Source organism: Canis lupus, chromosome 35 (assembly GCF_048164855.1).
Source record: "Canis lupus baileyi chromosome 35, mCanLup2.hap1, whole genome shotgun sequence".
Lineage (NCBI taxonomy): Eukaryota > Metazoa > Chordata > Mammalia > Carnivora > Canidae > Canis > Canis lupus.
Genome location: NC_132872.1, coordinates 23155418 through 23179704, shown reverse-complemented (window position 1 = coordinate 23179704; position 24287 = coordinate 23155418). Strand labels below are relative to the sequence as shown.

General features: G+C 37.0%; 1 long non-coding RNA gene across 8 annotated transcripts in view; it reads left to right on the top strand.

Annotated features, from left to right (window-relative positions):
* Positions 1-23023, top strand: part of LOC140624847 (uncharacterized) — a 69277-nt gene extending 46254 nt beyond the window's left edge. For 7 of the 8 annotated variants that reach the window (XR_012024292.1, XR_012024286.1, XR_012024287.1 and 4 more), the window contains one exon: positions 6269-6724. This is a non-coding gene — a long non-coding RNA (uncharacterized lncRNA). Of the gene's footprint in view, positions 1-6268; positions 6725-22186 lie in introns of those variants that run through there. The other variant, XR_012024288.1, reaches the window with a different exon arrangement.
* Positions 23024-24287: the final 1264 nt, after the last annotated feature.

Genomic DNA, 24287 nt, shown 5'->3' with positions numbered 1-24287 from the left:
CCCCTTCTTTGCTCAGTCCTTGGCCTCCTTGTGGCATTGGATCCCATTCCTCATGATTTTATTCTAGACAATAGAACCAGTCAGGCCTGCAGCACTTTATCTCAGACGTTGTATCCTACTTTGACAAACATATCAACAGATAATAACCGTGTGGCTTCTCTGTTCTTTCCTGAAGCAATAGCTCTTCATTATTTGGAGCTCGGAAATGAAAAAGAACAGTTCCAAAGAATTAAGGCATTTAAGTTGAATGTTTGAAAAGCTTTTATTACTATTATTATTTTTCAACTTGGCAGTGAGAATGTTCTAAGAAATTCTGGACAATCAACTCCATGGAAAATCCTTTATATTTTAAATTTATTTAAAGCTCCTGTTAAGAGAATTTACATCAAATATTTACATTTTACAACTAAATAGATCCAGCCATCAAAATCAAAACTGTGGTGCATTGTTTGTGTTTAAAAGATTCAGTCCCCTCTGGTAACAAGTTTTATGGAAGGAAATTAGTTCTTTTATAGAAGGAAATATTTTAAAATATCTGCAGCTGTTTTTTAAAAGAGAAAGTTGAGCATATATAATAATAGTAAAAGTTAATTTTTAATTCAGCTTGTACTATGTACTAGATACAGTTCCACAGGCTTTATAAGCATTAACTCATTTAATCATCATTAAACACATTAGTTTGATATTATCCTTATCTCCTAGCTTAGGAAACCAAGGCACAGAGAAAGTAAAGAGGTTGCCTGAGGACCCACAGCTAACAGGTTGAAAAGCCAGTACTTGTTTCTGGGCGGGCTGCTTCTAGAACTATGGCTTCACTGGCTCTAGCAAGCTGCCATTTTATAGATGATGAAATTGAGTCCTAAAGAGATGAAATTACTTGCTGAGATCATATCCTTTTAAGCTGTAGAGTTGGGGTTTGACCTCAAGTACCTTGGGTCTCTTTGCAATGCTTTTGTTTTTATTTTAAGTTGACCCATGGGTAATACTCAAAGAAAATGGAGTCATTCAGTCTGAAGAACACTGAGAGGCTGAATAATATTCGGTTGTATGTATATATCTCACTTTGTTTAGCCAATCATCTCTTGATGGATTTGTGTTGTTTTCACCTTTTGACTATTTTGAGTAATGATGCTATGAACGTAGGTCTATAAGTACCCAAATCCCTGATTTTCAATTTTTTTTGGTATATACGTGGAATGGAATTGTTGGATCATATGATAATTCTATTTTTAACTTTTTGAGGTATTGCCACACTCATTTCTACAGTGGCTATACCATGTTACATTCCCACCAGAAATGCACAAGAGTTCCAGTTTCTGCATATCTTTGCCAACACTTGTTATTTTCCATTAAGAAAAAAATAGCCGTCCACATTGGTTAAAGAGGTGTCTCACTGTGATTGTGATTTGTATTTCCCTAATAACTAGTGATGGTGACATCTTTTCATGTGCTTACGGACCATTTGTATATCTTCTTTGGAGGAATGTCTAATCAGATCTTTTGCCCAGTTTTGAATTGGGTTGTTTGTATTTTCATTGTTGAGTTGTAGGAATTATTCCATTGTTCTGGATATTGATTTCTAATCAGATAAATGACTTGCAAATAGTTTCTCCCATTTTGTGGGTTTTCTTTTCACTTTCTTGACAGTGTTCTTTGATGTATAAAAGTTTTACATTTATGAAGTCCATATTATATATATTTTCTTTTGTTACTTGTGCTTTTAGTGCCATATCCAAGAGATCATTGCAAATCCAATGTCATGAAGGTTTTCTCTCATGAGAAAACATACAGTTTTTGATAAAGAAAAGCCTTAAGGGAAATAGAGAATAATTGAGGTCAATGTATAATCATTTCTAAACAAAGAAGACATATAAGAAATATACAGTTGTTCAGAGAAGAGAGAGAAAATTCAAGTACCTGAATGAAATCCAACTTCTTATCAATTTACTTTCTGCAAAGAGAGACTAACTAGAAACACAGAAGACACAGTGTTGCCCAAGCAAAGAAGAGTAAGTACGCTAAATACTTGGGATAAGTCACTATTGGGTAATCGTTTCAAAGAAATAATTTGCATTAACATAGAACTTTGTATATATTTATCTATTGCATATGTTTTATCTCCCAAATCCAATTAGGCTTTTAAGAAAAGGAGAAATCTCGTTGTGAGGCAGTGGATTGATGGCAGATAGGCATGAGCAGTTAAGCAATTTTTGCAAGCAAGGAGATCTGATTTTGCAATCCAGGAGACTTTTCACTTTTCACTGAAAATATGTTTGTATCGTTTTATTTCATTGATGAAAAGAAATTGTTATGGCATTCCTGTATCCTGAAGTTTCCAGGGCACTTTCAACTTCAGTTCATTTTGTCCTGTTAAGACTAGACAACTTGATTTTTGGTTTAGAAAGGAAGGATTTCCAACATATCTAGATAATATTTTTACAATGCCATGTTAATTACCTTAGCAATTACTTTCAAGTCAGAATGTGAATTTGAAATTAAATACTAAGTACTCCCTTGGAATGGTCTAGGTCTGTTAAGAACTCTGAACTGTGGTTATGATTTGTATTTCCCTGATACCAGTGATGTGGAACATTTTTTCATGTGTCTGTTGGCCTTTTTTTTTTTTTTTTTTTTAAGATTTTATTTATTTATTCCTGAGAGACACACAGAGAGAGGCAGAGATACAGGCAGAGGGAGAAGCAGGCTCCATGCAGGGAGCTTGATGTGGGACTTGATCTCAGGACCCTGAATCACGCCCTGAGCCAAAGGCAGACGCTCAGCTACTGAGGCATCCAGGTGCCCACTCTATTGGCCATTTGTATGTCTTCTTTGGAGAAATGTCTATTCATGTCTTCTGCCTATTTATTGACTGGATTATTTGTTCTTTGGGTCTTGAGTTCAGTAAATTCTTTATAGATCTTGGATACTAGTCCTTTATGATATGTCATTTGTAAATATCTTCTCCCATTGCATAGGTTGCCTTTTAGTTTGGTTGACTGTTTCCTTTACTGTGCAGAAGCTTTTTATCTTGATGAAGTCCCAATAGTTCATTTTTGCTTTTGTTTCCCTTGTCTTTGGAGACATTTTTAGCAAGAAGTTGCCATGGCTGAGGTCAAAGAGCTTGCTGCCTGTGTTCTCCTCTAGGATATTATGGATTCCTGTCCCACATGAAGATCTTTCATTCATTTAGAGTCTATTTTTGTGTGTGGTGTAAGGAAATAGTCCAGTTTCATTCTTTTGCACGTTGCTGTCCAATTTTCCCAGCACCATTTGTTCAAGAAACTGTCCTTTTTCCATTGGATATTCTTCCTGCTTTGTTGGAAATTAGTGGGGTTCTCTATTCTATTTCTGAGTTCTCTATTCTGTTCCATTGATCTATGTGTCTGTTTTTGTGCCAGTATCATACTGTCTTGACGATTACAGCTTTGTAATAGGGCTTGAAGTCCAGGATTGTGATGCCCCAGTGTTGTTTTCTTTTTCAATATTCTGCCATTTAGGGTCTTTCCTTGTTCCATACAAACTTTAGGAATATTTATTCCAGATCTGTGAAAAATGTTAATGGTATTTTGATAGGGATTGCACTGAATGTGTAGATTGCTCTGGGTAGCATAGAAATTTTCACAATATTTATTCTTCCAATCCAGGAGCATGGAATGTTTTTCCATTTCTTTGTGTCTTCCTGAATTTCTTTCCCATGTGTTCTGTAGTTTTTAGAGTATAGATCCTTTACCTCTTTGGTTAGGTTTATTCCTGGGTACCTTATGGTTTTTGGTGCGATTGCAAATGCGATCGACTCTCTAATTTCTCTTTCTTCTGTCTCATTGTTAGTGCTTAGAAATGCAACTGATTTCTGTGCATTGATTTTTATATCCTGCCGTGTTGCTGAATTCCTGTATGAGTTCTAGCAATTTTGGGGTGGAGTCTTTGGATTTTCCACATAAAGGATCATGTCAGCTGCAAATGGATAAGGAAGATGTGGTATATGTATGCAATGGAATATTACTCAGCCATCAGAAAGGATGAATACTTCCCATTTACATCAACACGGATGGAACTGGAGGGTATTATGGCGAGCAAAAGAAGTCAATTGGAGAAAGACAGTTATATGGTTTCACTCATATGTGGAATATAAGAAATAGCACAGAGGATCAGGGGAGAAGGGAGGGAAAACAGTATAGAAAGAAATCAGAGAGGGAGACAAACCATGAGAGATCTTAACTATAGGAAACAAACTGAGGATTGCTAGTGGGGGATGGGGTAATTGGGTGATGGGCATTAAGGAGGGCATGTGATGTGATGAGCACCAGGTGTTACGGATTATTGAACTCTACATCTGAAACTAATGATACCATATGTGGGCTAATCAAATTTAAATTAAAAAAAAAAAGAAGGGATCCCTGGGTGGTGCAGCGGTTTGGCGCCTGCCTTTGGCCTGGGGTGCGATCCTGGAGGCCTGGGATCGAATCCCACGTCGAGCTCCCGGTGCATGGAGCCTGCTTCTCCCTCTCTGCCTGTGTCTCTGCCTCTCTCTCTCTCTCTCTCTCTCTGTATGATTATCATGAATAAATAAATAAAATCTTAAAAAAAAAGAACTACAAACTGAATATTAATGCTGCCCTAATATCTGAAGCTTGATTTTCACTTTTTGTTTGTTTTATAATTTTTTTGTTGGACCACTATTAGAACTGAATCCCTTTATCTTTATCTTTTATTTTTTGGGAACTTATTTTTTTTCTTCTTATAACTTTTGGATCCTCAGCTTTGGGAGAGGCCAGATCATGAAGGGTCTTGTCAAGATCTGTGGACTTTATCTGGCATAGACAGGGAAACCACCGAGAAGACAGGGTCATTTTGGTTTGTTAGAAGGCTGACTCTGGGAGTATTATGGAAAAGAGCCTGGAAGCAGGTGGGATGGGGTTGATGGTTTTACTCCTTTCATATTCCAACCTCATTGGGGAAAGAACCTTATATTGGTTATCACAATCCCACAAATAGGGAGAAAATGGTTTGCAAAGGAAAAACACAACCAACACCCAAACACAAAAAGTTCCTATGAGTTTCTATCATTAAAACCTTGAGATTTTTTTGGTAATAGTTACCAAGCAGACAGCCTCTCAAATGCTAAACACATACGCTCACCATCATTACCGCTTCACTCTTTATTTCTATCAGGCAGGTTTCTTTGCTTCCATTTGCTTCTCTGCCCTCTAGAGCAACTGGTCAGAGGCTGAGCCTGGGGATTGGGAGAGGCAATTTGTATTCTGAAGTGGAGGCTATACATTTCTTATTTCCTCTTGGAAAATTTCAAATATACACAACAACAGAGATAATAGTGTCATGACTCCCCACCCACATTCCTGTCACCCATATTCAATAATTAGGACTCTTATGCCATCTTTACTTTATTACTAAACTTATCCTTTGGTGAACATCTTAAAGATAATTCTAGTTCTTATGTCACTTTACCCCTACATAATTCATTAGGCACCTCTTAAAAATATGAATATTTTCTTACATAACTCAATTCCATTTTTCACATTTAATGATATTAACAAGAATTCCTTGGAATCCTTTAATACCCAGTTTACATTCAAATGTCCCCTATTGTCTTTATTTTTATTTATTTATTTTTTAAAGATTTATTTATTTATTTATGATAGACATAGTGAGAGAGAGAGAGAGAGAGAGAGAGAGGCAGAGACACAGGAGGAGGGAGAAGCAGGCTCCATGCCGGGAGCCTGATGTGGGACTCAATCCCGGGACTCCAGGATCGCGCCCTGGGCCAAAGGCAGGCACCAAACCGCTGAGCCACCCAGGGATCCCCTCCCCTATTGTCTTTAAAATGTCTTTTTATAGTCAGATTATTGTACTAAGAGTCAAGTAAAAGCAAAGATATTTTATAAACATTTCATTGTACTCTAGATGTTAGGTTTTTTTTTTTTTTCTGACAGTGTCCTTATCCCTACCTTTTTCAGTTTGCATTTGAATGTTTTCATGTAGGTCACAGTTTTGGAAGCTGTTTATATCCATGTCACTAAATTTGTTACCACATGTGGCAGGCTGAATAATGGCCCCAGTGGTCATCAGGTCTCAATCTTTGGGACCTGTGCGTGTTACCTTCTGTGGCAAAAGATACTTTGCTAATGTGATTAAGTTAGGAATCTCTCAATAAGGCGAGTATCCTGGATTATCAGGTGGGCACTAAATTCTGTCCAAAGTGTCATTATAACAAGACAGAAGGAATTTTTTTTTTTTTTTTTTTTGACAGAAGGAAATTTGACACAGATGAGAAGGCCATGTGATGAAAGCAGAAGGAAGCAGAATCGCAGAGAGAAGATGCTACATCTTTGGCTTTGGAGATGAAGGAAGGGACTACAAGCCAAGTAATGTAGACGTTTACCAGAAACCAGAAAAGGCAAGGGAAAGCATTCTCCTCTAGAGCCTTTAGAGGAACTATAGCTCTGCTGATGCCTTGATTCTTTTGTAGAGAAATTGATTTCAGGCCTCTGGCCTCCAGAACTGTAAGAGAATAAATTTGTGTTGTTTTAAGGCACTAAGTTGACAGTAATTTGTTACAGCAACCATAGAAATCAAACACACCATGGTTCAAAGACATTTATTAAGAAGGAATTCGATTCTCTGTAGAAGATGAAATAATTCAGAGGCCAGAGGTCCTAGAGAGGCAGTATGTACTATAGGGAAGAGTAATGACGTAGGAACTGGATTCTAGACCCCATTCTGCCAAAGGCAGGGCCAAGTCGGTTGGCTTTTCTGAGATTCAATTCATAAATCCCCTTAAGTACAATTAATCCTATCCTATATATGGATAGGATTAATTGTACTTAAGGGGATTTTAATCTCCCTTCCCTATTCCATCAAATGAAATCAAGTAAGATGGACATGGCAATAGAACAATAAGGGCCGAGGAAAGCAACAGGGGACACCATAGTCCTATAATAGGCCTTGCAGCTGAAAGGTCTATGGGGAAGATAGAGAGGAGGGAAGTGCGGCAAGGCAACCAATAATCAATAGAAATCAATAATCAATAATCTTATATATAATCATTTATATGATCACCAATATGGTATAAAAATGAACTATCTTATTCAAATTTCTCAAATTGTCTTGCTAGTTAATGTCATTTACAGTAAAAGAAGAAAAATTGTTATTTTCTTGTCTAGGATCCAATTAAGAATGTAGCATTTAGTGGCTAAGGTTTTTTGTTTCCTTTAATCTGGAATTGGTTTTCAGTTTTCCTTTGTCTTTCATGGCCTTGATTTTTTTTTTTTAAATTAGAAGCTATTTGTTTTGTAGAATTGTCCTCAATTTGGGTTTATTCAATTTTGTCTCTTTATGATTCAATTCAGGTTATACATTTTTGGTAGGAATACCACAGAAGTGTTTTTCCGTCCTTCTCACTGCATCATATCAAGAAACAGATCTTTGTTGATCATGTAAAATTCTTTATATAATATTCTGTATATGATTTCTTTGTTGGTTATGGGTTACAAATAATATTTCTTACTCTGTGGTTTTCTTTTTCACTCTCTTAATATTCATCATGGAATAAAAGTTCTTGATTTTAAAGTTATAATTTAATTTTATCTCCTTTTAATTACAGCTTTTTGTGTCTGATTTTTTTTTAACTTTTTGTGTCTGATTTAAGAAATCTTTCCAACTTCCCACTTCCTAAAAGAGAATATCTTTTAGATATCTAGAAACTTTATTCTGCTTTTCGCATTTAGATCTACAATCTCCCAGGAGTTGATTTTTCTGTATGGTGTGAATTAGGGGTTATGTGTAAGTTTTTTTCTGTTTGAATATCCATTGTTCAAGCATTATTTAAAAAGAATATCCTTTCCTAACTGCTCTGCAGGGCATTTTTGTCCCAAATCAAGTGTTCTTTTATGTCTGGGTCTGCTTTTAGACTTGGCATTCTATTTCATTGTTTCATTTCCCATCTTTATGCCAATATCACACTGTCTCAATAATGACATATTCAATTCTTTTAATAATTATAGGACTCTTCAGATTTTCTAGTTCTTAATTTATCAGTTTTGGCAAATGTAGGTTGCTAGGAATTTGCATATTTTGTGTAAATTAAAAAATGTATGAGTTAATTTCTAATATTGCCTAGTGATATTCTTAGTAACAATGATCTGCATTGTGCACCCTATTTATTTGCTAATTTTTATTAGGTGTTCTCTCTTTATTTCTTGAAAAGTCTTTCAAAGATTTCACTAATTACTAATCATTTTATAACACCAAGCCTTTTAATTAAAGGTGTGTCTTTTATTTTATCAATTTTTGCTCTTATCCTTGTTGTTTCTGTTCTTATTTCCTTTCTTCTATTTTCCTTGGCTTTATTTTTCTGCTTTTTACATTCTTGGGATGGTCATTGATTTTCATACTTTCTTTTTTCCTCATATAAATTTAAGGTTATAAATTTTCATTTAAATATAGTTTTAAATATATATGATAAATTTTAATGTGCCATATTTTCATTATCATTATTTTCTAATTTCTCTTATAACTTTTTTTCATTGGTACATATGCTATTTAGAGCTCTACTTTTAATTTCCAAACATGTGGGACTTTCAGTTATCTGTTAGGTATTAACTCTCGCTTACTAGGACTGTGGTTGGAGAACAGTTCTATATAAAGTTAAATTTTGAAATGTGTTAAGATTTTCATATTGTAAAAAAAAAAAAGATTTACTTATTGGTCACTTTATACAAATGTCTGTTTATACTTAAAAAGAGTGCATTCTGAAGTTGTTTGACTTCCTCTGTGTTAATTAAATTATTTGTGTTGTTTAGATCTTCAATATTGTTATTAATATATTTTTAAAAGATTTTATTTATTCATGAGAGAGAGAGAGAGAGAGAGAAAGAGAATGAGGCAGAGACGCAGGCAGAGAGAGAAGCAGGCTGCAGGCAGGGAGTCTGATGCGGGTCTCGATCCTGGGTCTCCAAGATCCTGCCCTGGGCCAAGGCAGGCGCTAAACCGCTGAGCCACCCAGGCCGCCCTGTTATTAATATTTTTATTTGTATTTCTATCTGTTACTGAGAAAAGTAGATTAAAACCTGTCAAGTTTGTGGAATTGCCTACTTTCCTTTTTAATATTGTCCATTTTTTGCCTTAAATTGTATTTTGATGCTATATTATTAGTGGTGTATCAATTTGTTATATTTCTTGTGAATTGAAGTTTTTATCTTTATAGAGTGTTTTTCTTTGCCTCTGGAAGGGCCTTTTGCCTTAAAGTTTATTTTAACTATGTATCATATCCTGTTAATATCCTGCTCATATTTCCTTGGCTCTCATCATTTCTGTGCACACACAGAATTGTGTGATTGTTTCCTATTGCAGTCACCTATGATTCTCCACCTGAGGGCTTTCTCTGGTAAGCTTGGCGCATGTGCGTAGTGGCAAATGGGAACTGGAGAATAAGTACCTCAGCTTTATCCCCTCATGGATGGAACAGCTCTGAAGGATTTTGTACAATTGTTAGAGGTACTCAGTGGGATTGTGTCTCAGGTACCTACAGTAGTAACCTGATAATTAATGCATCCAGTATTGCTTTCCTTCTTTTTTTAAAAAAATTACTCTTCATCCTTCCCAATGCTCCTGTTAGTTTATTTGGGAAGTGATCCCAGGAAACTCTATGTGTTCTTAAATATTTGTTTTAGGTCTGTTTCAGAGGGAACCCAACCCCCAAGAGTTTTATATATTTTAGTGTTTGCATGGCATTTTTCTTTTCTTTTAACTTCCAGCTTTTCTGTACCCTTTTATTTCAGGTTTATTTCTAGGAGGTAGGTTATAGCGTTTTTTTCTTCCTTTATTTAATAATAAATATTTGTAAGTATTAATAAATAAATAATATTTGTTTTTAATTGGGTTATTTAGTTCACTTCCATGTAATTACTGGTATATTTGGGTATAAATATCATCCTTTGCCTTCTGTTTCCCTTTTTGTTTCGTACTGCATTTTCCTTTTCCTTCTTCACTTTTTTGTTTTAGGTTGTTTAATGTTTTTCGTTATTTCATTTCCCCCTCTATTAGCTTGATATTTGCACACTCTTATTATTTTGGTGGTTAGAGATTACCCTGTCCATCTTCAACTTATCATAAATCAACTTTACTAATTGAACCTGTGTTTATAGCTGGCATTCACAGTGGTGCGGGTTTCATTCCTATCAGCAGCTCGTATCAATTCATTCTTAGCTTTTATTACTCTTTTCTTTTTACTTGGGCAGAGCTGCCAATGATCTTTTAAGACTTTAAAGGCAGGAGGGAGTAATGGTCAGAATAGTGAGGTTGGAGATCAAGGGGTATCATCATGGAACCAAATAAGTTATTTTTGGTTTTTGAGGTTTTGGTGACATCACCTTCTCCTTTGCTCCAGTTATATTTCTTCTGGAATTTATCAGTCTCTGGTTCTTTGCCTCTGACCTTCTATAAGCTTTTTTCCATCTCCACCCTTCCTCTTCTGTCTTCTGCTGTGTCTCTTTCTAACTGTATTAGTTTACTGGGTCTCCTGTCATAAAGTGTACCACAAACTTGGTGGCTTAAAATAAATTTGGTGTCTCACAGTTCTGGAGGCCAGAAGTCTAAAATCAAGGTGTCATGGCAAGGCCATGTTTCCTCCGAGGGCTCTGGGAAAGAATACTTCCTTCCCTCTTTCTAGTGTCTGATGCTTGCCAGCAATTCTTGGTATTCCTTGGTTTGTAGACACATCACTGCAATCTCTGCCTTTGTGTTTATATGATGCTCTTCTCTGTGTGTCTCTGTGTCTTCACATGGCATTCCACTCTCCTGTATCTCTGCTCAAATTTCCCTCTTCTTCTAAGGACACTAGTCATTGGTTAGGGCCTACCCTAGGCCCTAATCCAGTATGATCTCATCTTAATTTGATTAGATCGGCAAAGACCCTATAGCCAAATAAGGTCACATTCTTAGGTTCCAGGTGGACATGAATTTGGGGGGAACATTATCCAAACCCAGTAAAAACTTGCCTTGTTATAGCACAGTAAAAGTAGCACTGGCCCAGGAGTTAGAAGTGAGAGATGCTCATTCTTCTTCTTTTTTTAATAATAAATTTATTTATTTATTTATTTATTTATTTATTTATTTATTTATTTTAATTATTTATTTATTTATGATAGTCACACAGAGAGAGAGAGAGAGAGGCAGAGACATAGGCAGAGGGAGAAGCAGGCTCCATGCGTCGGGAGCCCGACGTGGGATTCGATCCCGGGTCTCCAGGATCGCGCCCTGAGCCAAAGGCAGGCGCCAAACCGCTGCGCCACCCAGGGATCCCTAAATTTATTTTTTATTGGTGTTCAATTTGCCAACATACAGAATAACACCCAGTGCTCATCCCGTCAAGTGCCCCCTCAGTGCCCGTCACCCATTCACCCCCACCCCCCGCCCTCCTCCCCTTCCATCACCCCTAGTTCGTTTCCCATAGTTAGGAGTCTTTATGTTCTGTCTCTCTTTCTGATATTTCCCACACATTTCTTCTCCCTTCCCTTATATTCCCTTTCACTATTATTTACATTCCCCAAATGAATGAGAACATACACTGTTTGTCCTTCTCCGACTGACTTACTTCACTCAGCATAATACCCTCCAGTTCCATCCACCTTGAAGCAAATGGTGGGTATTTGTCATTTCTAATAGCTGAGGACTATTCCATTGTATACATAAACCACATCTTCTTTATCCATCATCTTTCGTTGGACACCGAGTCTCCTTCCACAGTTTGGCTACTGTGGCCATTGCTGCTATAAACATCGGGGTGCAGGTGTCCCGGCGTTTCATTGCATCTGTATCTTTGGGGTAAATCCCCAACAGTGCAATTGCTGGGTGGTAGGGCAGGTCTATTTTTAACTCTTTGAGGAACTTCCACACAGTTTTCCAGAGTGGCTGCACCTGTTCACATTCCCACCAACAGTGTAAGAGGGTTCCCTTTTCTCCGCATCCTCTCCAACATTTGTGGTTTCCTGTCTTGTTAATTTTCCCCATTCTCACTGGTGTGAGGTGGTATCTCATTGTGGTTTTGATTTGTATTTCCCTGATGGCAAGTGATGCGGAGCATTTTCTCATGTGCATGTTGGCCATGTCTATGTCTTCCTCTGTGAGATTTCTCTTCATGGCTTTTGACCATTTCATGATTGGATTGTTTGTTTCTTTGGTGTTGAGTTTAAGAAGTTCTTTATAGATCTTGGAAACTAGCCCTTTATCTGATAGATCATTTGCAAATATCTTCTCCCATTCTGTAGGTTGTCTTTTAGTTTTATTGACTGTTTCTTTTGCTGTGCAGAAGCTTCTTATCTTGATGAAGTCCCAATAGTTCATTTTTGCTTTTGTTTCTCTTGCCTTCATGGATGTATCTTGCAAGAAGTTACTGTGGCCAAGTTCAAAAAGGGTGTTGCCTGTGTTCTCCTCTAGGATTTTGATGGAATCTTGTCTCACATTTAGAGACAGATGCTCATTCTGCTTGTGCTACCAATTTTGTGGGACAGACTTTGGAGTTCACAAACAGGGGTTTCAATCTCAGCTCTGTCACTTAACCTTTCTAAGCCTCCTTACCTTCATTTATTAATTGAGAATAATTATACCATCCTTCAGGTCGGGAAAAGTAAGAAAATGCATTTTAAATCCTTGGCATAGTGCTTAGTTCACTATAGGTGCTTAAGCAATATTGGTTTTCTTCTAACTGTTCTCTTACTTTCTCCACAAGAAAATTAAGTGAGTTTATCTTCAGGATCCTTTAAGCTTCAAAGTTCTAACAGCTTCTTTGAAATTGTTTCTTTTGCTTTACCCATTGCTCTCATCCCTTTCCTGTTTAACAACTTAGCCTCTTCAATCTAGCATTTCTTTTTTCTCACCCATTGTCCTTCCAGTGTTTTTCTTCCAATTTTAATTCCTTGTGACTGGGATGGCATTCATCCTGTCTGCCCAGGAACATCCTGGTTTAGGCCTGTTGTACCAATGTAATTATTGCTAAGGCATCCTGGTTTTGGATGATGAGTTACATGGTTGCCCTACTTAGAGTTCTCATAGCACACAGACCTGGCTCTATCATTGCATGGTTCACAATGATGTTTCATTTTTCATTGTTTTGTAGGTCTGGCTCTTTGGCAGAACTGAGGGCAGTAATTGAAAATGATTTTCTGTGCTTCCCCAAAGTCTAACACATACTTAGCACAAGGGAGGTGCTTATAAATGTTTGTTGGACGTGTGAGCACTCTTGAAACGTTGTTTCTCTCAATCTGTGCATAGAGGGTGCTCAATATATAATCTTTATTATTTTTAAAATTTATTTATGGAGATCTTATTTTTTAAAGTTTTTATTTTAATTCCAGTTATTTAACACACACTGTTATATTATTTTCAGGTGTACAATGTAGTGATTCATCAATATATAATCTTTAAATGGAAGGAAATTTCTGCCCTTTATGAAAGTGAGAAATGAACCCCCCAGAACACTGTTCCTCTCTCTGCCTTTCTTTTTTTGTGATCATTAGCTCAGAGATCTCATTTTACCTACAGATTTATGACTCATTTCTTCCTTTTGCCTCACCCCTATCTATTTTGATTCTTTGAAAACTGGAGTTATCCTTTTCAAGACTCCTGTGGGTGCTGTGGGTGACCTGCTTTCCAGTTGCTGGGTGCTTTGAGCAAGTGTACCTCCATGATTAAAATCTCCCCACCACCCTGAGCTCCTGAGGCTTTCTCTGCTTTGTTGTGTGTTTCAGAAACGCTTTATCTGCCATCTTGTTTGTACCTTAGAGGCCACACCCTCTGCAGATTGCTTCATCCTGTGGCTGTGTCTATACAAGTGAAATTAAGTGGCTAATCAAATCAATGGTAGGTTTATTCCAGGCCTCAGAATCACTTTTGCCAGATTCTTCCTGTTGCTGTCAGTTCACTGCCTCAGCACCCCACCCCATTTTTATTTGTGGGTTGGGATCTTCTATGCCACAGGAATATTTTCTGGGCCTCATCATTTAGTTCAAATGGTGGAAAACATTTCCCTTCTTGAGGAATTATGAAATTGAATCCACTTGCATTGAGTAAATGGCTTACTCTTCCTGATGGTGGCTGAAAACCCTCACTGATTCAGCTTACACCAAACAATCATTGAGAACTTACTAAACATAAGTAATGATATGAATAATTATGATCTTCAGGAGTTCTGTGGAGGTGGTAGGGCATGCTGCTCAAACTGACTTTCATGAGAACCTGCTATATAAGCAGTAGAGTTGGTGCAGTCTCCAGCTGCAGCATCCTTGGACTAGCACCTGCTTCCACATTGCCAAGCCTCATTCTCCCTTTTCTTTTCTCACTAGAGCCAGGTCATTTCTACCCAACGTGGGACTCCTCTAATACATTATCTTTGCTTAGGGAGACTCCCAGGCAGCCTGGCTTAGGATTTTTTCAAAGCTGCACTTCAGTCTCACCCTCTTATCACCCAGCACTCTTTCTTTCCTCCTTTTCTTTCCCAAGGGTCAAGTCTGCATCATGGTCTGAAGACTCTCCCCATTTATGCTGGTAGCTTCTCCCTTTAATTCTTCATGGGCATTTCTCCTAAGAAAACTCCTCCATGACTCATTTTGTCTTGGCATCTGTTTCTTGGAAGAGTTGAGCTGACACAAGTTCTTAGTCTAGTAATGCAGAGGAAACACAAACAAATAACACAGAATACTCTTCATTCCATTCATCTTCAACCCTAAGTGGTTGGATTAAAGTATTATAGGGACATATAATATTTCACTTTTTAAGATTTTAATTCTAGTGTAGTTATTGTACAGTGTTCTATTAGTTTCAGGTGTACAATGTAGTGATATAACAATTCTAGACAGTACTCAGTGCTCATCATGGTAAGTGTACTCACCATCCCCTTCACTTACTTTACCCATCTCCCTAGCCATCTCCCCTCTGGTAACCCCCAGTTTGTTCTCTATAGTAAAGAGTCTGCTTTTGGGTTTGTCTCTTTTTCCCTTTGTTCATTTGCTTTGTTTCTTAAATTCCACATGTAAGTGAAATCATATGTCTTTCTCTGGCTGACTTATTTTACTTAGCATTTTACCCTCTAGATCCATCCATGTTGTTGCAAATGGCAAGATTTCATTTTTTATGTCTGGGCAATGTTCCATTGTATTTATAATGCAATCTTAGATTTAAAAAAAGGTGTATATGTCCCATAGTATGTTATTTCCTTGAGGGCAGAGACCATGGCCAATATAATTCTTTGTTTAGTTTTCAGAATGTCTGTCATAGGTGATCAAGAAAAACACTTCTGAAAATAGTAGAAGTAGCAATAATAATAGTTTGAAGTCCTCCTTATGCCAGACATTCGGTACTTTCCATATGTATATATTTTCTCATTCTTATAATAACCTCACAAAGGAGGTAATGTTATTATGCTAATTTTGTAGATGAGGAAAATGAAAGCAGAGAGATTAAATAGATTACTCAAGGTCACCCTAGATTTAGTGAGTGACCAAGCCAGGGTTTGGATTCAGGGGGCTCTGATGCCCTGGATTTCCCTTGCTCTCATGCTCAGTCTTAGGGGCGATCTTTCAGTTTAGGCCAGGTCTTAGTCAACCTGGGAGGTTTGAGCAGTGTCGCTTCCTAAGGGCTAGAGATAGGCTAGTTCAGAATCTTGTCCATGGGTTATCAGTTATAAGCATTTTATATGGCATCTTTAGGGGAAAGAAAAGTGATGACTTTAAGATGGATTTCTCCTTTCTTATTAGATTCTGTGGTCTAGAGTTGTGGAGTAAGAAAGTATCAAAGAAGCTAGACACAAAAGACCTCATGTTAGATGATTCTATTTATATGTAATGTCCAGAATAGGCAAATCCATAGATGGAAAGTGGATTAATGGTTGCCAGGGCTGAGAGGAGGACTTAGGGAGTAACTGGTAATGGATGTGAGGTTTCTTTTTTGGGTAATAAAAATGTTCTGTAATTAGATGGTAGTGATAGTCACAAACCCTTTGAATATACTAAAAACCCACTGAATTGTGTATATACTTCAAAAGGCCAAATTTTTATGATATGTGAATTATATCAATAACAATTACATGTATATGTAGCACAGAAATGCTCCCAGACTCTTCAAAAACTCAAACAATTGAGTAAGATGAAACTTTTCACATTAGAAATATTTAATGTTAAACTAAATTATGATTCATGATTCTTACCATTTCTTCTGAGAAGCTCAATAGATTTCTTAGTCTAAAATGTGTACATACAATCCATGCTTTTAGAGTATTCTTTTTCAAGATTTCAAAGCAATCTATTTGGATGTGGGTATCTGAACCAAATGGCCAAATTCTTAACTCTGGACTTAGTTCTGGATCTAGTTGTCAGACTCAGATGATGCCCTGATGATTATAGCAAACAGGATGACCTAGACAAGACTCCTGTTTTCATAAGTGGAGTTTGAGCAATTGCTGTCTCCAGGTGCCTGGCAGGGACATTGATTAAGACATTCCTGAATTTCTCTTTGGAACTAGGAGCTGTGGTTGTGCTGACCGCCAACACTACACACTCAGTTGGCTCCCATAGGTGCAGGAACGTCCTGTTCTTGGCAAAAGACAGAGAAGCTTTGACTCTCTCTGTAGGTGTGGGATGCCTCTGCAGGGCTGGGCTCTATGTTCCACTCTTAACTGTGACAGCCAGTTGCTGTAAAATTCTGGAATGAATTGGTTGTAGTATTTGCCTCAAAATTTTAACTGAAGGATGAGGTTAATGACAATGGATCCAGATGTGCCTGTGTGGGAAAGGAATTTGAAAGGACTTAGAGACAGGAAGTGACATAGAAATTCATGGCAGAGTTGGGACTAAATCCAGGTCTCTAAATTCCTAGTCTAGGATTCTTTACATTTTACTTTGACGTCTCACAAGTAACTATGTGGCCAAAAAAGTGGAAACCAAAAGAAATAGAACATGCACTGATTTATGAACTCAGAACCTTCTGCTATGCTATGTTATTTATGTAGCAACTCCCCAATCTGGCCCTTATATTTCTTTCTTCTAGCTTTCTCTCTAGGCTATTTTCTAAATGTTTTGGGAATGTTTCCAAATATTTCTGAGGTTGAATCTCATAATTCAATTGATTTTATCTCTCATCTATTCCACAAACACTTTATGAATGTATTCTAAGCGTTGTGGTGCTATTGGGGGAGGTGGATAAAAGATAAGAAGGAACACAGTCTAACCTTGAGGCACTTACACTCTAGAAGAGGAAAAAACCCACAAACATAAATATACACAGAACAGTTTCCGAGTTGATAAACAGAGTACATCTAAGATAATGAGCAGAGAAGATGGAGTGAGTAACGTCAGGGCCTGAAGCATCAAGGCAAAGAGATGGGGGTAGGCTCTACAGAGGAGGTGACATCTAAGTTGGGATTTGAAGAAGAACAACAATTGGAATAAAAAAGATGTTTATTTCATGCTTCTACTCAAGTACTAATTAATAAAGTTAACTTAACGAAACTGTATCGCAAATGCTTCTGGAAGAAGTAGGCAGTACAAGTTGGAACTTAGGTTTCATGTCGAACAGCTCGCCAGGAATGTTTAGGACTTGGCTCAGAGACTGTTTAAGTAACACACCATTATTGAGAAGGCTACTGGCAAGCACTGCCGTCCCTGTAGCCAGAAAAAAAGATGGGTATGCCTGTAAAGGTTAGTCCAAGGGCAGTAACAATATTATTAATATCTTTTTTTTTTTTTAGCATTTATCATGTCCTGCACTTTGAGTATGTTACAGATATCCTGTTACTTAATCTCACATAAGAAACCTTATAGATTCCAGTGAAGAAACAGAAGCTATATCCAAGCAGAGAGATTAAGTAATAACTAGCCTAATGTCAGAGAACTAGAAAGTGGTGAGCCAGAATTTGAACCCAGGAGTTGGTGTCACAGTCAGAACAGAGTTGGACTGTGAACCTGGATTCACCTGAATCCCTTAGGTCTCCCCCACAGAAGTCCTAATCAGGAGAACATGTGAGGTACATGGGATTGGACTGCTCAGTGAGTTACTTGCTGAATTCCTGCAGAGTGCTGAACAGTGTGTGAGGTTCCTTTTGGGGAAAGAAGAGACCCTGAGCTTAAACCCTGGAGGATAAAAACTGGAGGATAAAAAACTAAGGTCTGGAAAGAGTGCCTTGGCCAAGGTCACATGGCTAGCAAGTAAGACCTAAAACTTGAATGCATGACTTTTTTTTCTTTTAAAATTTTTATTTTTAAGTGATCTCTACATCCACTGTGGGGCTCAGACCCACAGCCCTGAGATCAAGAGTCACAAGCTCTACTGACTAAGCCAGCTAGGTGCCCCCCTGAACACAGTACTTTAACATTGGAACCAGTGCTCTTTCTTCTACAATCCTTCTAGACAGATTTTGGCATTTATACATAGAAGAGTTAGCTCCTGCAGAACTAGAACCTAAACAAACATCTTACACAACTTTTAGGGTCAAGGTTTCATTGTATTTCTTTGTGACTTGGGATATCTTCCTCCTAAAGTTAGCTGATGGTTGTGCCAGAAAAAAGCTCTTTTGAGACTGTGAGCCAGAAGGATTTCTAAGTCCCTTTTGATGTGACTTCTTACCCTCTTTTCTACTATTCTTCAGTTCTGACCCATGAACTACTTGATATGTGTGTGTGTGTGTGTGTGTGTGTGTGTATATATATATTTTTTTTAAATAAAGCTCAGCTTACTTTTCAAATCACGCAGGTTCACAGTCTTTCCATATTTCAATAACAATATACCTACAGAATGAGCTAAGCTAATTTTTATATAGGGCAAAGTTTAAAAATCCATGGTTAAAAGATCTAAAATTGTACATATTCCCTGACATTACTGAAAAAAATCAATAAAACATTGGTCAGTGATGACAAAAATAAAAATTAAGTGGAGAGCTGTAGGAGGAAGCTAGTAAAAGGACACTGGACTTGTGCAGTGTTCTGGAAAGCTGGTAGACTATTTGATTTATATGTTCAGAGCTGTGAAGGTTTTGTGCCTTATTTTATTTGGTCACACAGCTATATCTTGGGGTGTAGCTGAGACCAGCTTTATATCAACCAGTGATTGGAGAGGCTTCAGAAAGGGTTTCCGAAGAAAACTTTACACCTGAAATCTTACCATTACAGTTTCATCCTTTTGAGTCCTAGAGCTTTTTCAAGAGTCGTCTTAATATATAGTTACCCTTCAAAGTAAGAACATGTCCTACTGTTGCTTAAAATCGCAATGATTGACTAATGAATCATTTACTATTTTTAAATAGTATTTACCATTTTAAAATCTCAATGATTGACTAATCATTCATTTACTATATTTTTTGGGTTATCGATTCTTAGACTGTCAAGCAGGAATGACCTTCGGTATCACTGAGTCCTACTTTCACTTTATAGATGAGGGCGTTGAAGTCCTCAGAGGTGAAATGATTCTTAATATTAATTAGGAGAACAGGAATGAGAAATCAGAATGTTTTATTCCCATCCACTCTTCTGAAAGCCATTTTTTTTACTTCTTGCAAAGAATATGAATATATATATGCGTATATACATATACATATGTGTCCATTTTCTCCATAAAAATGTAAAGAATATCAGAGCATGAAGGCTAAAAAGATTAAAATCCTTTTTCTCCTCTTCCATTCTTCTGTGTCAATAGCATTGGACCCTTTTCTATGCACATACATACATGGGTATATACATAAGGAAATAATGAAATCTAGTTTTTAAAATATTTTTAAAAATATTTTATTTATTTATTCATGAGAGACACAGAGAGATAGAGAGGCATAGACATGGGCAGAGGGAGAGCAGGCTCCATGCAGGGAGCCCGACGTGGGACTCGATCCTGGGACTCCAGGATCACACCCTGAGCTGAAGGCAGACGCTTAACTGCTGAGCCACCCAGGTGTCCCTAGTTTCTCTCATTTCATGTGTTCTTGCCACTTGCTTCATTTTATTTTAAGCATTTGTATTTTTTTCTGCGTGATATATGCATATTAAAAAATTCCAAGGATTAAAAAGAAGCGAAAAGTTTCTCACCTACCTCTGGATCTCAATCATGCAGTTTTCCCTGGAGGCAACCAGCATTACTTACCAGTTTCTTGTGATTACCAGAGATTCTTTGCTCATAGAAGTCTTTATCCTCCTTTAAAAAAACCCTCCCAAATTATAGCATATCATCATGTTTATTTGTACCTTACTTTTTAAAAAACTTAATATTTCCTGGAGATCATTCCAAATTAGCAGACAAAATCTGCCTTTCTTTTAATGGTTGCAGCAGTATAGTATGTAGTATAGTTCTATAATACTGCATTGTATGGAGAGTGTAGCATTACACGGCTTTCTCATAATTTATTTAACCTGTCACCTACTGATTTAGTTTGTTTTCAATATTTCCCTATTTGAAAATTGTTGCAATACATAACTCTGTATATAGAGTATTTCACATATATTAGAACATTTGTAGAATAAATTCCTGGAAGTGGCATTTCTGGGTCAGCTGTGTGCATTGGTAATCGAGACAGATATCACTAAATTGCCCTGCTTGGAGGTTGTATCTAGCAATATATGAGAGCCACTTACCTTCCCAAGACTGTACGTAGAAATTTTGCTATGTTCTTCATCATGCCTTTTTGGTCTTCCACGGAATGGCTGCCCCACAATTTAAGTAATCCCTTATTGATGGACTTTACTTCCAATTTTCTAGTATTACAAACTAGGCTGCACTGAGCATTCTTGTACCAGTTTATGAGCATCCCTGTAGGAAATTCCTGAAAGAGAAATAGCTGCTTTAAAGGATATGCACATGTCCTATTCTGACAGATGATGCCACATTTCTCCATGAAGAGGCTGAAGCAAATCACACCCCACCAATGCATAACAGGTTTCCACACATTCTCACCAAAATTCATTTAATTTTCCCACTTTGATAGCTGAAAATTAAAGCAGGGATTACATTTATATTTCTCTGATCCTGGTAATGTTGAAAATATTTCATGTACTTATGGCCTGAAAAGGGTAGTCATTAAGAGCAAAGTCTGGAGTAAGATTGTGTGGATGCAGCTCCCACTGCTCTCACTTGATGACTCTTGATAAGTAACCAACGGAGGCGGGGGTTACTTCATCTTTCTGTGCCCCAGAGGGATGTTCTGAGGATTTCATGAGAAAATATCTGCAAGGTGCTTATATTAACTCCCTACTGAATATTAGCTCTAATTATTGTTCTTAATATAATCATTTTTCTTTCCTCTTCTGGGAATTACCAATGTATATCCTTTGCCAATTTAAAGGAAATGGTTTGTCACTTGTTGATTCATATATACTCTCATATTCTGGTTACTAAGCACTTTTTCTTTTGATATCCATATTGGCAATACTTTCCCCTTTTTTTGCTGCTTGTTTTCATGATTTTTAAAATATAACACAGAAAGTTTACATTTTTATAGGGTTGCATCAACAGTCAATCTAGTCTTCTGTGGATTTTGGGTTTTGTGAAAGCCTTTATACTCCAGTATTATAGCTGTGTCCTTTCATAATTCCTTCTAATGCTTTAAATTTCTTTTAAATGTTGAATTCCATAGTATAGCTAATACCATAAGTTTTTTATTTTCCCATTTCATTTAATTTCACTGGAGAAAATTTATATCTATGTATTATGTGTCCTCCTATCCAGGTAGGTGATAATTCATTTCATCTTTTCAGTTTCTTTTTAAAATGCCTTTCATTTTTCTTTGTTTAGGTCTTACACATTTTTTTTAACTTTACTCCTAGACCTTTTATAGTTTTATCACTACTGTGAAGAGAATAGTTTTTTGGATGTTTTCAACTACTTATGGTTCATCTGGCAGAAATGAATGAATTTTTCTGTATTGTTAGCTTATCGGGTGATTTTTACTGAATTTTCCGAGTTCTAATTGTTTATTAAGTGATTCTATTGAATTTTCTAAGTGATAACATATATAGAGATAATAACAGTGGTTTAGTTTCTTTTCAATCCTCTTCCTTTTCTTTTTTTTTTCATTGTACTGAATCTTTGGTTGAATGGTGAATAGAAATAGTGATGATAATAGTGAAAATAATTCTTTTTGTTTCTCTCGTTTTCTCTGTCTCCTTTTTTTCTTTTTTCTTCCTTTTTCCTGCCTTCCTAGGACCCTTCAGAGGTGATGAGATATGAAGAAACCTCTTTCTTATTGCTTCTGAGAAAGTAGAAGTTTTGCTGGAAGCTCAGAATTTGTGACCCTCATGAGGTTTTCCCTCATAGCATCTGTGTTAATCTGCTAAATTGTCTCCATCCCCTAGAAGACTTTTGTCCTCAAAACCTTGTGGAAGATGTTTTCAGAGATTTATGGCAATTCCACATCATAGGACAATATAGTTGCTTTGTGCCCGGAGGGCAGTGGTTCTCAAACCTGATTCATTGCTGGAATCAATTACGAAGGATTGTAAAGTCAAAGACCATCTTGACTGTACTCAGTCAGAATCTCTGATGATGGTACTTGGGAATTTCATAAATTGTCTCCGATAGTTACATTTGAGAACTATTATCTATATTTCCAGCAGATATGCTTCACATTTAAACAAACATATGTAAATGTATACTTAATCTATATTCAATGTAGCATCATCAGTATGTATGACCCCCTCTAGAAGAAAACATACCATCAGTTTTGCTAATCTCTTCCCCCATCACCCCACTGTGTTGTAGTTATCTAAATTCTTTCCGGTTAGATGAATGTCATTGAGTCTTTGACAGGGGGTCACAGTTGAGAAAATGCAAAAGATACACATGGTTTAATATTTTCCCAAACTATGATTTTCATTATACTATTCATATACTGAAAGGAATTAGATCTGTTTTGAGGCAAACACAAGTCAAGAAGAAAGGCATGCTTTGTTGCAAGAGATCTGAATAGCCTAAACATATGTCTTTCTTCTTTTTTAAGATTTTATTTATTTGAGACAGTGAGAGAAAGAGAGAGCGAGCTAGAGAGAGAGAGAGAAGAAGAAGAAGAAGAAGGAGAAGAAGAAGAAGAAGAAGAAGAAGAAGAAGAAGAAGAAGAAGAAGAAGAAGAGAAGAAGAAGAAGAAAAGAAGAAGAAGGAGGAGGAAGAGGAGGAGGAGAAGAAGAATGGGGAGGGGCAGAGGGAGAGGGAGAAGCAGACTCCCCACTGAGCAGGGAGCCCAATGTGCTGCTTGGTCCTGGGATAATGAGCTGAGCCGAAGGCAGATGCTTAACTGACTCAGCCACCTAGGCACCCCCCGCAAACACATGTCCTTAAAATATTTCTTACTGCTCTGCCTCACTTCAGCTGACAAGGCAATACATTTGTGGGACTTTTGAAAACTTTTGAAAACCAACTTCCCACCAGCAAAACAGTAGTTTCAGAGTTTCAGTTAATAAACAGCATCAATAGCATGATGAGGGCCTTATTATCTTGTAGAAGCTGTACTGTTTCAATAAGGCAGTTTGGGGATTTCCTATGTAGCATAGTTTAGAATTGTAGACATTACACCTTACCTGAAAACTGTGCTCCTGTAGCTATATTGATCATAAGCCTTTCTTAGGACTCTAAAGACAAGTGTTTGTACTTTATTACTACCATGCATATATTTCACTGGCTCATGTTGATTGTGTATTTCCTTTTGAAGTCTTTAAGAGTAAAATCTACAAAGGGTGCCTGTGACATCTGTTCCTGCAGATATTATATGTTCTTATTGGCTGGTGGTTCCATTTTGAATGACCTATTCAGTGTGGTCAAATTTTATGATTAACACATAAAATAGAGATGCTTTCTGTTTTCCTTCCGGCTTTCTCAGCTTGGGGAGCTCTTACTTGCTCCCATCCATCCCTGTTCAAGTCTGATTCACAAGTAGTTTTTAGCATTTGTACATTCTCATCATGGTTTCAGAATGGCAGTTATAGCTCCAAACATCATCCTAGGTGGCAAGGAAAGACTATGTCACCAGCAAGCTCTTTTTGAATACGTGGCTCTTTTATCAGAAAGCAAAACCTTTTTCAAAAGCTTGAGGAAGAATTCTCCTTATATCCTATTAGCTAGAATAGAGTCATATGATCACTTTTGTAGTGAGGGAGACTAGGAAAGTATCTACATGGAGGAAGGAATGAGATCACCACAATTGGCAAAGTACATTATTGCTCCAAACAAATAGCAATCAGAGTTCTATGGGGAAGAACTTAGCTTGTTAGTTTTTATTTATATAATTGTATTACTACACACACACACACACA